The sequence below is a fragment of the Balaenoptera ricei genome, chromosome 10, assembly GCF_028023285.1.
Source record: "Balaenoptera ricei isolate mBalRic1 chromosome 10, mBalRic1.hap2, whole genome shotgun sequence".
NCBI classification, from domain to species: Eukaryota; Metazoa; Chordata; class Mammalia; order Artiodactyla; family Balaenopteridae; genus Balaenoptera; species Balaenoptera ricei.
Genome location: NC_082648.1, coordinates 7977262 through 7993081, shown reverse-complemented (window position 1 = coordinate 7993081; position 15820 = coordinate 7977262). Strand labels below are relative to the sequence as shown.

At 37.5% G+C, this 15820-nt stretch overlaps 1 non-coding gene across 1 annotated transcript; it reads left to right on the top strand.

Annotated features, from left to right (window-relative positions):
- The first annotated feature begins 9021 nt into the window (after positions 1 to 9021).
- Positions 9022 to 9128, top strand: LOC132373908 (U6 spliceosomal RNA). Its single transcript, XR_009505564.1, has one exon. It is a non-coding gene; the product is annotated as a U6 spliceosomal RNA (small nuclear RNA).
- Positions 9129 to 15820: the final 6692 nt, after the last annotated feature.

Below are 15820 nucleotides of genomic sequence, written 5' to 3'. Positions count from 1 at the left end.
CATCCTAGAAAACTCAAGGCTTTGTTTGATAGCAACTCTAGTAATTTGCTTTACTATTGTCAATTCTGAATTCAAGTTTTTAGATAGAATACGGAATCCTCCAACATCTAGAGAAAGAGAAAGGCAGGTTTGCCAGGGGGCATGTGAGCTCAATGAAATAAAAAGAAACACAGAATACAAAACAGACTCTTGCCGATGAAATATCAAAGAGTGGGGGGGAGGGGAGAGTATACTTAGAAAGTCACAAATTAACTGCTGGATTTATTGATTGAGAGGGTAATCCAAGGACATTTTATTTATCTAAAAATTATTTTATGGGGCTTCCCTGGTGGCGCAGTGGTTGAGAATCTGCCCGCCAATGCAGGGCACACGGGTTCGAGCCCTGGTCTGGGAAGATCCCACATGCCGCGGAGCGACTGGGCCCGTGAGCCACAATTGCTGAGCCTGCGCGTCTGGAGCCTGTGCTCTGCAACAAGAGAGGCCGCGATAGTGAGAGGCCTGCGCACTGCGATGAAGAGTGGCTCCCGCTTGCCACAACTGGAGAAGGCCCTCGCACAGAAACGAAGACCCAACACAGCCATAAATGAATAAATAAATTAAAAAAAAAAAAAAGAGTCTCTTATTAAAAAAAAAAATTATTTTATGGTTCTGAGCTTACCACTTATTCCTGAAGAGCAGTACTCAATGTCTGTCTTTTGCTTAACCTAACACTACGTTACAGCAATGAGTTAATATTGAGAAGATGGAAGCAGGAAGAAACTGGAGGAAACAGGGATGGAAGTGAAATGATTTCTCTACCGATTTCAGTACAGGCTTCTGATTCTGCTGAGACTCTGCTACAGACGGGAAAAAGCTAGAGATAAATTCTCCAGTTGTGGAGTTCAAAAAATTGGAAACAGAGTGTCCTAGCATCTATAGGTATTCAACAAATTAAGAATAGAGTATCTTAATAGAAGATGGTTAGACTTATTTATTCTTGTAGTCTCTCTACCCAATGTACACTGCCAATAGTGCCTAAACTACAACTGGACCCTTCATAAATGTTTATTAATTGATTCATCCTAGATAAACTGCTTGTGTCAGCCCATGTGTGGTGCACAAAAATTTCTTTCACTGTGTTAACAATTCCTTTATACCGAGTTTACCAAAATATCACATCACATGTATAGATAGATAATCAGTACTCATATTTTTTTAAAAAACACCACAGACTCTATAAATATTCAAGGATTCCACTCAAGGAAAATGTGACTCTTCTAGTACATTTTGTGCTAAAGATTCAAGAAAAATGAAGGAAATTCACTTCGTGGCAAATAATGTCTCTTGGTGGGAAACTTCCTTTTTCTGCCTAAGTAAATAATCAATTCTCAGTCCTCATTTTACTCAACATGTATCCAATAGTTAGTTTACTCAGATAATAAAATTGTCCCTCAGATTATAATGAGAAAAGAAGGGCATGGCAAAGTCAGCTACTGTTCTTCAAGGCACAGAGAAAGTCTGGGATGTAATGTTTACACTTGCAAAATTTTTCAGTATCACAGTGAGAACGGAAGGTATCAGGGAACTGAGATCAAAATATCTTCTGAAGAAGAGAAAACTGTAGACAAACAATATAGCTTGTTACTTTCCCTTTTCATTAAAACATCTCCCCAGTTTATTTTGGACAGAAAACCAAAGTCATTTCCCTGGTCCAAATTTTAATAGAAAATGGGACAGAAGGGATACTCCAGTTTAGGAGTGTTGAATGGGAAATGCGAAGCTTTGATGTGTGTGTGTGTGTGTGTGTGTGTTTAAGAAGATGTCCTTAGTCAACTAGACCACCGTGGAATAGATCATGGAGGATGTATAGCTCTGATTTGGATGAGGCTGGTGTTAGCAAAGCAAAACATGGTATGGCACTTGCCCCACTTCCCTCTCCACACAGAAGTACTTGGACATGGGAATAACTCATTCCATCTGTCATGTTCTTACATGATAGTAATCATGTAAAGTAATCACACTTTTTTGCAGGATTTTGGACAGAGGAGTGACCTGGTCCAGTTATGTTTGAAACTGATCACCTGGCTGCTGTGTTGAGAACAGGCTGTAGGAGGCCTGGTAGCAGCTATTGCAGGAATCCAGGCAAAAAATGATGGTGGCTTGGACCAGGGTTGTAGCAGTGGAGATAGTAAGAAATTATCAGATTCTAGGTATATTTTGAAGGTAAAACCAGTAGAATTTCCTGATGAATTGGATATAAGGAATGACAAAAAAGAGTGACCAGAGATTATTCCCGTGCTCAGTATGGTCTGAGCTACTGAAAAATAGAATTGCCATCACCTGAGCTGCTGGGGTTGAAGTAGGCTTGAGTAGGAGATTAGGAATTCATCTTTGGACATAGAGAGTTTTTGTGATTTTATATACTCAAATGGAGATAACAGGTTGGAAGTTGAGCAATCAGTACAGAAATTTGGGAGAGAGCTCGGGGTTAAAAAAAAAAAATTGGGGACATGTTAGCACATAGACCATGGATGGGAAGAGATCTCTATGGCAGTGAATCTACATAGAGAGGAAGATCAAGGACTTTGCTTTGAGGCACTCAACATTAAAATGTGGGGTAGGGGCAGGTCGAGGAAGAATAAATAAATGAAGGAGAAACCAGTGAAGTAAGATGAAAACTTGTGTTTTGCTCTGGCCTAAGGGTGCTTTTGGATAGAGCATAATTTTTTAAGCCAATCACATTATCACTGTCTCCTCTGACAGTGACTGGTGTTCACAGGTCAGTTTCCCTGAAACACAGACCCTGGGATGGAGATGTGTGTGTAGGGGGTTTACTGGGGACAACTTTAAAGATCAACACCAGTGGAGGATAAAGGAGTCGGGATTGTACATACAAGAGGAGTTGAATTGCAATGGGTCCCGAGAAAAGTTACAGGGCATGGTGAGCTGTGGGGCTGGAGTGGTCTTTTAGGGCTCTCCTACCTTAAGGCAAGGGAACCAGGTCTCTATACCGTCACAACACCCGTCCTTGGATACCAGGCTGCCTCTAAGGAAGAGGAGGGAACTTGGGTGAAAAGTCTTTCTGATGCTGAGGGAAATTCTCGGAGCTGAATTCATCAGAGCCAGCAGCCACCAAGATTCCCGGCAACTGGGGTTTCAAGTACTTCAGCCTTGGAGGGAAATTTCTAAAGGACACGCCCCAGATCACTACTTTGGTCTAACAATGAGAAATATAAACCAAATCTGACTGAGGACCTATACAGGAGTGTGTCTCCTGGTACAGCATCCAGAGTGATTTTGCTCCCTGGTAGAGAGGGTGACACAGAGAGAGATTCAGAAGCAAAATATTCTTTTTTTACTGACTCCTTTTCTTCCATATTGGGATATTGTTGGGAAGAAATAATATTTCTTTATTTGGGCTGCTTTAGGAGCCCAACTGTGGCCAAAAAGACAAATAATACTGATATACCAAAGAAGTAGAGCAGAAAGAATGGAAGAAACTTCTTGATGGCATTGGTGAGCTGCTGAACTAATGCTGATACCGCCTTCCTCAGAATTTGTGCCAAATGAGATAATAAATGTTTGGTATTTTAAAATCTCTGTTAGTTAGGCATTCTTTTACTTACTGGTAAAATTTTCTTTATCATTCATTTTTTTCCCCAATTCCTTGCTTCTGTTTTCCTATCTTATCTTCATAGAGAACCGACGATACCTCCTTTTTAAAGTTCTTTCTAATTACTAATCCTGGGAAATCATTTGCAGAGGGGCCGGTACAGATGTCTGGCTGACATGAGTCATCCATTGCTCACAGTAATGCTCTCCATGACTGGGACTTTGGGCTGTGTGTGTGTGTGTGTGTGTGTGTGTGTGTGTGTGTATGTGTGTGTGTGTGTGTGTGTGCGTGTATGTGTGTGTGTGTGTAATATTCCATCTCAGAAGGGACATATCCAATGTTTTCTACATTGCAGGCACTGTGCTAATCACTTTAAATATATTAATTTATTTAACCCCCACAATAAACTTATAAATCATTGCTATTATAATTATTTCCATTCATAGACAAAAAGAAGCACAGGGAATTTACGTGGCTCATCCGAGGCCATTTGTCTGATAAGTCATAGAACCAGAATCCAAAAGCAGGCTGTGAGGTTCCATCCAGGGAAAGGAAGGAAAATTCTACACACAACCTACATTCTTAATATACTAATACTTAAAATACCGGGTGAGTAAATGTAGCTTCCTTTTGGCTACAACAAAATTATAACTTCTGATGCAAAGGGGTGGCATTTGCTGCAGTGCTTTCCCAGCAGGGGGCGTTCATTCCCAACCTCACTCCGCCTGGAAGAGTAAGTCGGCCTCTGCTGGCAAAAAGATTCTGGAAATTTTTATAACTTGCTGTGACAACTTTGATGCCAAAATCAAAACAAGTTTACAGAAACCTTATTCTTTTAGGTAAAGGTAATTCCAAAGAGAACACTGTGAGCTTGCTTCCCCGCTCCACGGCCCCACCCCAGGTACATACTCCTGTGGATGTTCACACAAAGAGGGGTTTGAAGGGAGAAGACAGAGGCGCATTGCTTACCATCTGCTGCAGGATGTGTCTTCCTGCTGGGGTTGTGGGTAGAATTCTCGTCAAGAACATGTTCCACAGAGGGAAGGACACGCTCTCATTCATTACACAACCCATGATCAATTCCAGGCACATTTTCCCTTTGCCCTTTAGCCTTTATCCAAGAGGAAACAATTGCATAACACTGAATGTTGTGCAAAGCAATATCTCTATCATCAAAGTGATTATCACCAAAGGTTGCAAAATGATTAGGGTTCTTTCCAGAAATTTTCTATCTTCTTAATATTAAAAATTATAAATACTACCTAAGAAACCATACCTTAAAGAAAGTGAAGTCTGAAAGATGAGAAGGATATAGGACAGAACAAAAGTTATACTCCAAACTTGACTTTGGAACTTGGGATTTTTTTGTTTTGTTTTGTTTATTTATTTATTTATGGCTGTGTTGGGTCTTCGTTTCTGTGCGAGGGCTTTCTCTAGTTGCGGCAAGCGGGGGCCACTCTTCATCGCGGTGCACGGGCCTCTCATTATCGCGGCCTCTCTTGTTGCGGAGCACAGGCTCCAGACGCGCAGGCTCAGCAATTGTGGCTCACGGGCCTAGTCGCTCCGCGGCATGTGGGATCTTCCCAGACCAGGGCTCGAACCCGTGTCCCCTGCATTGGCAGGCAGATTCTCAACCGCTGCACCACCAGGGAAGCCCATGGAACTTGGGATATTTTTTTACAAGACTGGAAACAGTTTCGTTTTTTCTCTTTTTTATTTTTACTTTTCACCAGTAAATACTACCTATTTACTTTTTAAGAGTATACGTTGCCTATATAATCTTCAATCATTTTTCTTTGTAGACAAAATTATCTGGATATAAAATGTCTTTATATATTAAATGTGTGAATATTAACTGGATGCTAAAGTTGGAAACCTTAAGAACTTTCTTAAGAAGAAACTTACTAATGAGTTTGGGATTTATCCTGTAGGTAATTATGGACCATTCAAAAGTTTTTAAAGAGGACACGTATAATTAATTTGCATTTTAGGGGAAAAAAAGCGTTGGTCTATTGGTAGTATGGAATGGATTTCCTGCCATTTACAGTAAAAGGGCAATATTAGAGAAGAGCTCAGCAGATGATTCCTTTGTGATATGTGATGTAATCACAGCAATCATGAGATCGTCTTCAAGTGTTTCATATTGAGTCAAATTCCTAGAGATAAAGTAACACAAAATACTTGGCAATATTCTTGGAAAAGGAAAAAAGAGAATGCAATGCAAAAAAAAAAAAAAAAAAGAAAGTAATACTTTGGTGTTCTGCCAGGAGACCTTTATTTTACAGATCACTAGACCTTGATAAAGGCTTACCTAAATCCACACAAATCCATCTCAACAAGTTTCCCTGTGAACAAGAAGGTGATTTCTTTATCTCCCGGAAGTCCTCTTAAGTTTCTAAAGCAAATTGCTGCACCACTTCCCTGAGCTCTGTTTATCAAGGAATAAAAAGAGATGCAACCTCAAAAAAGTAATGGGGGGAGGGCAAGAAGTAAGAAAAAAGCAACTAGTGAACATCGTGTTGCATTCTTGCCAAGCAGCAGTGGGTGCCAGCTTGCCTGATGTTTACATAGGTGACTTTCTGTCTCCATTTCAAGGGAACAGTCTAAGAATATCTTCAAGATGGCAGTTTCTCTTGCTGAATAAATTAATGAATAAGTGTCACTTTATGTACCTTGCTACATTCATAAGCTATTTGGAGCAATAAAGGGTGATTCCAACAATAATAAATGGTGTCAGTTATTATCTTTATTTTTCTTATCTTCGTTACATTAAAAATTTGAGGTCCGGGGTTACTTATTTTCTCTTAATTTAGAATATTCAGAATATATTTGGCATGCAAAAATATATCATATAGAAAATAAATCAGTAATTACCTATAAAAATAGAAGATAATTCTTTTTTTTCAATCTGAACTTCCTTAGGTCACTCACTATTATTACTTGTAAATTGCTCCCATAGCAATAACTCTATGGAACTATTATCAACCAGAAATGGGTACTAAGTTTTCAACACAAATTTAGAGCTCAACCAGGAAATAATAGTGTAGTGAGATATAAATTCATTTGTGATAAAATTGAACTTACAGAAATGAGATTTAATTTGTGCTTGAAAAATTCACCCACAGGTGTCATCTTTTAAGTCTAAGTGTCGATGTAAATTTTTTCATAAATGAGATGGTGATATTTGAGTTTTGCATCTAGTGGCATGTAATAGACAGGTACTGGGAGGTGATCAAAATTCAAAGAAAATATCCAATGAGGTTACAAGTGTTACACTTTAAGAATGACAAAAGCAGCTGAATGGATCTATAAAACTCCACAACAGGCTTTCCTTGCCAGTGAGAATGTCTGAGCTCCCAGCACACTGTACCTGGATCTACATGGATCTGGTGAGTACAGTCTGTGACTTCTGTTTTGATCCTGATGTAGATGAGAATACTTCCGGGTGTTTTTCTCATTTATCTACATCTCTCATTCTCCAAAAATGCAAATGATTGCATAGGGTTTTACTGTTACATGAGGAAGCCAAATAGAGCTTGGTATTGAAAGCTCAAGCTTAATTACATTTTTATTACAGTAATTTGCTGTTAAGCAATATTACCATTTCATGATATAATCAAAAATATATTAATTCATACGGTAAATTCCAGACTTGAAAGGCATCATCATGTTTGCCTAGTAAATATCCAGAATGTAATTAAGAGCTCTAACGTTGTATTTATGTTGAAGAAGAGGCATCAGTGGGCTGCTGAGGAAAGAAGCTGAACTAAGAGTGGGCAAATCTGAAATGAAATTTGCACTATCAATTTGGAGGCAAAGCATCGTATGAAGAGACTGACACCGCTAACCTTTATAAAACTAATGATTTTAATCAACTGCTGCTTTGTTATTGGGATTTCCTTTGTTGGGGCTACAAAATGTAATTCATAGGCCAGCATCCTTCTGTTTCATGAATTTCAAGTCCTCAGATTCAGCCTTCTGATGTATTTCTAACATTAAAAAATAACGCACTTGGGACTTCCCTGGTGGTGCAGTGATTAAGAATCCGCCTACCAATGCAGGGGACGCGGGTTCAAGCCCTGGTCCGGGAAGATCCCACATGCCGTGGAGCAACTAAGCCCATGTGCCACAACTATTGAGCCTGTGCTCTAAGGCCCGCGTGCCACAACTACTGAGCCCGCTTGCTGCAACTACTGAAGCCCATGTGCCTAGAGCCCGCGCTCCGCAACAAGAGAAGCCACCACAATGAGAAGCCCGCGCACCGCAATGAAGAGTAGCCCCCACTCGCCGCAACTAGAGAAAGCCCGCGCGCAGCAGCAAAGACCCATCACAGCCAAAAATAAATAAATAAATAAATAAAATTGTTAAAAAATGCACTTTTCTTAAACTCCAAAATCCTTCAGTTAACAGAATAATTGCTAAGTAGCTAAACATTGCTTTGACACTTTCAATTTCATTGTTCTTGCTTAAATTTTGTAGACTATATGCTCTGCTCGTCCTTTCTGTTCTACAACAAAGCTCTTTAGGTAAAGCTTACACATAGCTTTTCAATCTTCAAAACAGAATCTGTTGTTTTGACTGTCTCCCTCAACTATGGTGAGATCCAGACCAAAATATTTGAAGAGAATGTTACCAGACAGGATTTCTTCAAATTATCAACTTGGAGATAAATACTTCATTCTATTTCATAGGGAAAAGAATATTGCAGGTGTACAAAATGTACTCATATAATTGACTTTCCACAGACAGACATCAGACTATTTTTCTGTGTGTGTAAATTTCTTTTAATTTTAAAAGAATAATATAGTCCTCAGTTTGGGATGATGTAAGTACAGTCATAGATGGTGACAAGGGGATGAGCCAAAGCCATTTGATTTTAGGACAGAAATTTGTTGACAGGAAGAAGGTATTTAAAAGGAAATATTCCAATGCAGAGAAGCAAAGTTTTAAGAAAGGAAAAGAATTAATTTAAATGATGAGATGAGATAAGAAAGTGACAAAACAAAAGAAATAAACAAGATTGGTTATTCAAAAAATAGATAGGACAAGTTATGAATTAAAACTTTTAGTGACGCCAACACATAGTGGGAGGGATTTTTTGATAAAACAGACAGCAATCTTGTATTTATTTGCTCCCTAGTTTCCTCAGGCCAGACTGGCTTTCATTACCTTCTCTGCTAAAGGAGCAACGCTCAATCAGGAAGAGAACATTGGTAGCAATCAGGCCCCGAGAAAACATGGTCTTTTTCAGACAGATGCCCATCTACAAGCCTGGACAGAAAGGTGAGTGCATCTAAATTTCATTACACTCAACTAATATAATTTATAGGACATCTAAATTGATGGTACACAACACATGCCTAGCAAATCGGTCGTTTAAAATCCATTACAAAGTTTGCTTGAAATACAAAATAAAAATATAGGTTGAAGTGTTCACTTCAGCAGTACATATACTAAAATTAGAACGATACAGAGAAGATTAGCATGACCCCTATATAAGGAGAACACACAAATTCATGAAACATTTCATTTTTTTCCCCACAGATGTATACTTATCTTCTGAACATTAAATATATGGCATTCTGCATGTCAATCATACTCAACAAAGGGATTTGAAAATATAGAGTATGTAGCATAAAGGCTAGAGATTTAGTTTCAATAAGTCTGGGGTGGGGAGCCTTAGAAACTATTTTTAAAGCATTCCTTGGTTGATTCTAATAATAATCAAGTTTTGGAATCACTAAGTGACAGCTTATACAAATTTATAAGCTGACAGTTGAATTATAAGTAGAACAGCAATAGAGAGTATCAAGAACAGGTAAGAGAACTCTAGTGCGTAAAGAACTGTCCAGTGATAGAAAGATCAGCATGGCATGGAAATAAGCTGAGAAGTCTTTTCTCATCTTCTTGGTCTAGAAGAAGTTCTTAGGCACAGATTACTACAGTCAAAAGAAGACATTTCTGATGAGATGCATGGCGCATGAAAAAGCACAGAGGTAGAATTAATTCAAAATCGTGCCTTAAAATGAGAATTGGATAGACTTATTTGCAGTGAAGAAAAAAAAAAAAAACAGAAGGGAGGAAAACAAGTTCAAGTGAATAAAAGAGTTACAGGAGAGCCTGGGCTATGGAGCTGAAGAGCTATTTTGTGTAGATTGGGGGATTATACAATGATGAAAACAGCCTGAAGAAGATTATCCTTAGCAACTGACATTATTAACTGATAATATGCTTTCTTTCCTGATAGGAAGTATTTCAAGAAATAAGGCTAGAGACAAAATTGGAAGATTTCTGGGATTCTTGCGAAGAGCTGAAGAAGGCAGAGGTTGAAAAGGTTGAGTCTTTTCAACCTCTGCCTACTTCCAACAGCCCAGAAACATAAAAACTTAATTACAATGAGTTTCTTTTTCCTCATCCCATCTATTTTCTAGTAGAGGGCCTAAGACGCTGGGTTATAATGTAGCACAAAAGATGAATAATTAGTCTTACACAGTTGAGGATATTCAGTTTTCAAAAAAATTGACCTTTAGTGTTTGAGGTATAATGCTTCAAATATTCATAGCTTACCCAGTGTCATGTTGCTTTTAAAAACAAAGTATATTGTGATATTAACTATTGCATTGTGTTAAAATTGCAAAGCACATTTAGATTGTTGTAGCTTCGTATGTGACTAGGATCTGCAGTTTGATATCTAGACCTTCATCTCTCCCTGGCCCTCTGAGAAATTACAGAAGATACAGCATCAATCCAGGCTAAAAATTTTATGGGAAGTTATTGATGGCTAAGTTGTTGCAAAGTTAGCCATTTAGATTATTTTAAAGAGAGGACCCATAAATTATCTAGATGCATTTTTTGACTTTATGTGTTCCAGCTTCACATTTGGTATTTATCCTGCACAGAAATATCCTACATTTGGAATTAATGCTATTCCAGGACCTAGTCTGACCTAGTTTGAGTGTTGTCATCACTTCTGCCCAAATTTGCCAAGATCAAAGAAAAAGCAAACAATGAAATTTAACTCAGAGATCAGAAACAAGGACAGGATGATCATTTATTTGCCTGCTAGCTTATAGGCAGTGACAACAGAGCAGGCCTTAAGAAACTGGGAGTAGATTTTTACCTTGCATGATTTCAGGTTGCAAGAGGTCCCTCCCATAAGGAAATCACCAGTAATAGTCCTTGAGTCCTGTAATTCTACAGTAGGAGTTCCATTGCATTGGTTTGAAGTGTTTATCCTTGTTGGAACACAAAATTTAAGACAATAAGCAATTTTCTTTCTTGAAAGATTTACTCACAGGTAAATCTGTAAAGACATTGGGCACCTGAAGAGAGAAAAAAGTTTTTCATCAAAAATTTGAAAGATGTTTTAAGCTCCTAAAACAAACCTCTAAACTTCGTTGCATTAGAAGTGGAGCTTATTTGCAGTTACCTTTAGTAACCAGAGTAAAGGATAGCACTTCCTCTGGCTAGAAAAGAGTATTATGTTTATACGGACAGTTGCTGTCATCCCATAAAGAAAGAAGTTTTTTGTCCTATTTTGATGATTTTGTGCTATCTGGTCATTATTTTACTAGAAATATCTATGACATATAAAATTGAATTAGGTGATTTTGAAAGAGTGTGATGGGAAAATACATATATTTTTAAAAATCTCACTCTGAGTGTATAACTTTAATGAAAATATCTCCTCATATTTTTAAACTGACAAAAATATTTCCATTTCCATAGTTTTAAAGTTAGCAAACTGAGTATACTATAAGTTATTGATGCTCTGGCCACATGGGAACTATACTTAATAGTACACAAAAACACATGTCATCTTTTAACAAGATAAGTATGAATTAAATGAGTTTTAAATTGAGATTTTCAAAAACATATTTCTTTTAATAAGGGTGTCCTCTGATTTAAAAAATAGTAATAAAAGTTAACAGTGTGTGATCTAGTATTATGTACTATCTGAAGTATTTCCCAGGGCGTTGACATTCTAAAACACCTATTGTAGCCTGTGTAAAGTTTTAAAAGAAGGAAAAAAATGGAGAATCAATAAGGAGACTTTACTTGGAAAATATATACACAGATTTCAAGCACACAAGCCATGCACTGTTTTAGGATTTCTATAATTTGTTTATAGTTAACTTGTTTTCATCTTAGGAGTCTTTCCCTTAATTTTCTTTAATGAGTATGTTTATTTTATATTAAACTATTTATAATAAAATTCAAAACTTACTTGAACTATTTGACATTATAAAAAACATTTATTCATGATTCCATGGAAATCCCCATCTTTCAAATCAATAGTGAATGATGTTGTAGTAATGTATCTGGTAGAAACTTCATATTTTAATAAGGTTGAAAAAAATCAATATAATAAAAAACTTGTTATGTTCTGGGTAGTAATGAGTGAATGGGTGAATTATATGAGTGAAAAATATTATGTAATGAGTGAATAATATTATATAATGAGTGAATATGTTAATTATATAATGAGTGAACGAAAGCATTATGTTTGCTTCATATTTTAGTTATCAAGGGAGGTATTATCTTAGGTCACCTTCCCCAAAATCTGATCTTGAGACAGGAAAAAAAGAACCAGTGAGTTATTAAGAAAGTGCCCCCAGAAGACACCAAAAAACAAAAGAGTGGGGGAAAGCAGGGCATGGAAGGGAAGAAGCCAGGCAAGGGGGCAACTGATTTTGGACAAAGCCTTGACTTCAGCCTGATCTGGCAGGAAGATACATAGCGTCGATTACACTTCAGAATTTGTCCCACTTTTAGGAAAGGAAGCTAAACTTTCATACTCCAGCACCAGGGAGTCGCTGGTGATGGACAACACCCAAGGCAGAGGTAAACCCCTAGGAACTTGTCAAGGAGCCCAAGACAAACCTCTGAAAAAGTTCACAGATGCAAACTTAGAAGCAAAGCACGAAGAAGCTGGGGGTGGGTGCAAAGAACTAGTGAAAGTATGGAAGGTATCCAGGAAGAGCCTTGGCTGTGTCTGCTACAGGTGTCATGGGGAAGGTGGCTTATTTTTTTTAATTTAATTTATTTATTTTTTATACAGCATGTTCTTATTAGTTATCTATTTTATACATATTAGTATATATATGTCAGTCCCAATCTCCCAATTCACACTACCACCCCTACCCCTGCTTTCAACCCTTGGTGTCCATACGTTTGTTATCTACATCTGTGTCTCTATTTCTGCCTTGCAAACCAGTTCATCTGTACCATTTTTCTAGATTCCACATATATGTGTTAATATACGATATTTGTTTTTCTCTTTCTGACTTACTTCACTCTGTATGACATTCTCTAGGTCCATCCACGTCTCTACAAATGAACCAATTTTGGTCCATTCTATGACTGAGTAATATTCCATTGTATATATGTACCACATCTTCTTTATCCATTCATCTGTTGATGGGCATTTAGGTTGCTTCCATGACCTGTCTATTGTAAATAGAGCTGCAGTGAACGTTGGAGTGCATGCATCTTTTTGAATTATGGTTTTCTGGGTATATGCCCAGTAGTGGGATTGCTGGGTCATATGGTAGTTCTATTTTTAGTTTTTCAAGTAACCTCCATGCTGTTCCCCATAGTGGCTGTATCAATATACATTCCCACCAACAGTGCAAGAGGGTTCTCTTTTCTCCACACCTTCTCCAGCATTTGCTGTTTGTAGATTTTCTGATGATGCCCTTTCTAACCAGTGTGAGGTGATACCTCATTGTAGTTTTGATTTGCATTTCTCTAATAATTACTGATGTCCAGCAGCTTTTCATGTGCCTCTTGGCCATCTGTATGTCTTCTTTCGAGAAATGTCTATTTAGGTCTTCTGCCCATTTTTTTTTTTTTTAAACATCTTTATTGGAGTATAATTGCTTTACAATGGTGTGTTAGTTTCTGCTTTATAACAAAGCGAATCAGTTATACATATACATATGTTCCCATATCTCTTCCCTGTTGTTTCTCCCTCCCTCCCACCCTCCCTATCCCACCCCTCTAGGTGGTCACAAAGCACCGAGCTGATCTCCCTGTGCTATGCGGCTGCTTCCCACTAGCTATCTATTTTACATTTGGTAGTGTATATATGTCCATGCCACTCTCTCACCCTGTCACATCTCACCCCTCCCCCTCTCCATATCCTCAAGTCCATTCTCTAGTAGGTCTGTGTCTTTATTCCCGTCTTGCCACTAGGTTCTTCATGACCTTTTTTTTTTTTTTTCCTTAGATTCCATATATATGTGTTAGCATACTGTATTTGTTTTTCTCTTTCTGACTTACTTCACTCTGTATGACAGACTCTAACTCCATCCACCTCATTACAAATACCTCCATTTCATTTCTTTTTATGGCTGAGTAATATTCCATTGTATATATGTGCCACATCTTCTTTATCCATTCATCCGATGATGGACACTTAGGTTGCTTCCATGTCCTGGCTATTGTAAATAGAGCTGCAATGAACATTTTGGTACATGACTCATTTTTTGATTGGGTTGTTTGTTTTTTTAATATTGAGCTGCATGAGCTGTTTATATATTTTGGAGATTAATCCTTTGTCTGTTGATTCGTTTGCAAACATTTTCTCCCATTCTGAGGGTTGTTTTTTGTCTTGTTTATGGTTTCCTTTGCTGTGCAAAAGCTTTCAAGTTTCATTAGGTCCCATTTATTTACTTTTGTTTTTATTTCCATTACTCTAGGAGGTGGGTCAAAAAAGATCTTGCTGTGATTTATGTCAAAGAGTGTTCTTCCTATGTTTTCCTCTTAGAGTTTTATAGTGTCCAGTCTTACATTTAGGTCTTTAATCCATTTTGAGTTTATTTTTGTGTATGGTGTTAAGGAGTGTTCTATTTTCATTCTTTTACATGTAGCTGTCCAGTTTTCTCAGCACCACTTATTGAAGACGCTATCTTTTCTCCATTGTATACCCTTGCCTCTTTTTCATAGATTAGTTGAACATAGGTTCGTGGCTTTATCTCTGGGCTTTCTATCCTGTTCCACTGATCTATATTTCTGTTTTGTGCCAGTACCATACTGTCTTGATTACTGTAGCTTTGCAGTATAGTCTGAAGTCAGGGAGCCTGATTCCTCCAGCTCCATTTTTTTCCCTCAAGATTGCTTTGGCTATTCAGGGTCTTTTGTGTCTCCATACAGATTGTAAAATTTTTTGTTCTAGTTCTGTAAAAAATGCCATTGGTAATTTGATCGGGATTGCATTGAATCTGTAGATAGCTTTGGGTAGTATAGTCATTTTCACAATATTGATTCTTCCAATCCAAGAACATGGTATACCTCTCTATCTGTTTGTGTTATCTTTGATTTCTTTCATCAGTGTCTTATAGTTTTCTGAGTACAGGTTTTTACCTCCTCAGGTAGGTTTATTCCTAGGTATTTTATTCATTTTGTTGCAATGATGAATGGGATTGTTTCCTTAATTTCTCTTTCTGATCTTTCATTGTTAGTGTATATAAGAATACAAGAGATTTCTGTGCGTTAATTTTGTACCTTGTAACTTTACCAAATTCATTGATTAGCTCTAGAAGTTTTCTGGTGGCATCTTTAAGATTCTCTATGTATAGTACCATGTCATCTGCAAACAGTGACAGTTTTACTTCTTCTTTTCCAATTTGTATTCTTTTTTTTCTTTTTCTTCTCTGATTGCTGTGGCTAGGACTTCCAAAACTATGTTGAATAATAGTGGCAAGAGTGGACATCCTTGTCTTGTTCCTGATCTTAGTGAACATGCTTTCAGTTTTTCACCATTGAGAATGATGTTTGCTCTGGGTTTGTCCTATATGGCCTTTATTATGTTGAGGTAAGTTCCCTCCATGCCCACTTTCTGGAGAGTTTTTATCATAAATGGTGTTGAATTTTGTCAAAAGCTTTTTCTGCATCTATTGAGATGATCATATGGTTTTTATCCTTCAATTTGTCAATATGGTGTATCACATTGATTGATTTGCATATATTGAAGAATCCTTGCATCCCTGGGATAAATCTCACTTGATCATGGTGTATGATCCCTTTAATGTGTTGTTGGGTTGTGTTTGCTAGTATTTTGTGGAGGATTTTTGCATCTATATTCATCAGTGATATTGGTCTGTAATTTTCTTTTTTTGTAGTATCTTTGTCTGGTTTGGTATCAGGGTGATGGTGGCCTCATAGAATGAGTTTGGGAGTGTTCCTTCCTCTGCAATTTTTTGGAAGAGTTTGAGAAGGATCAGA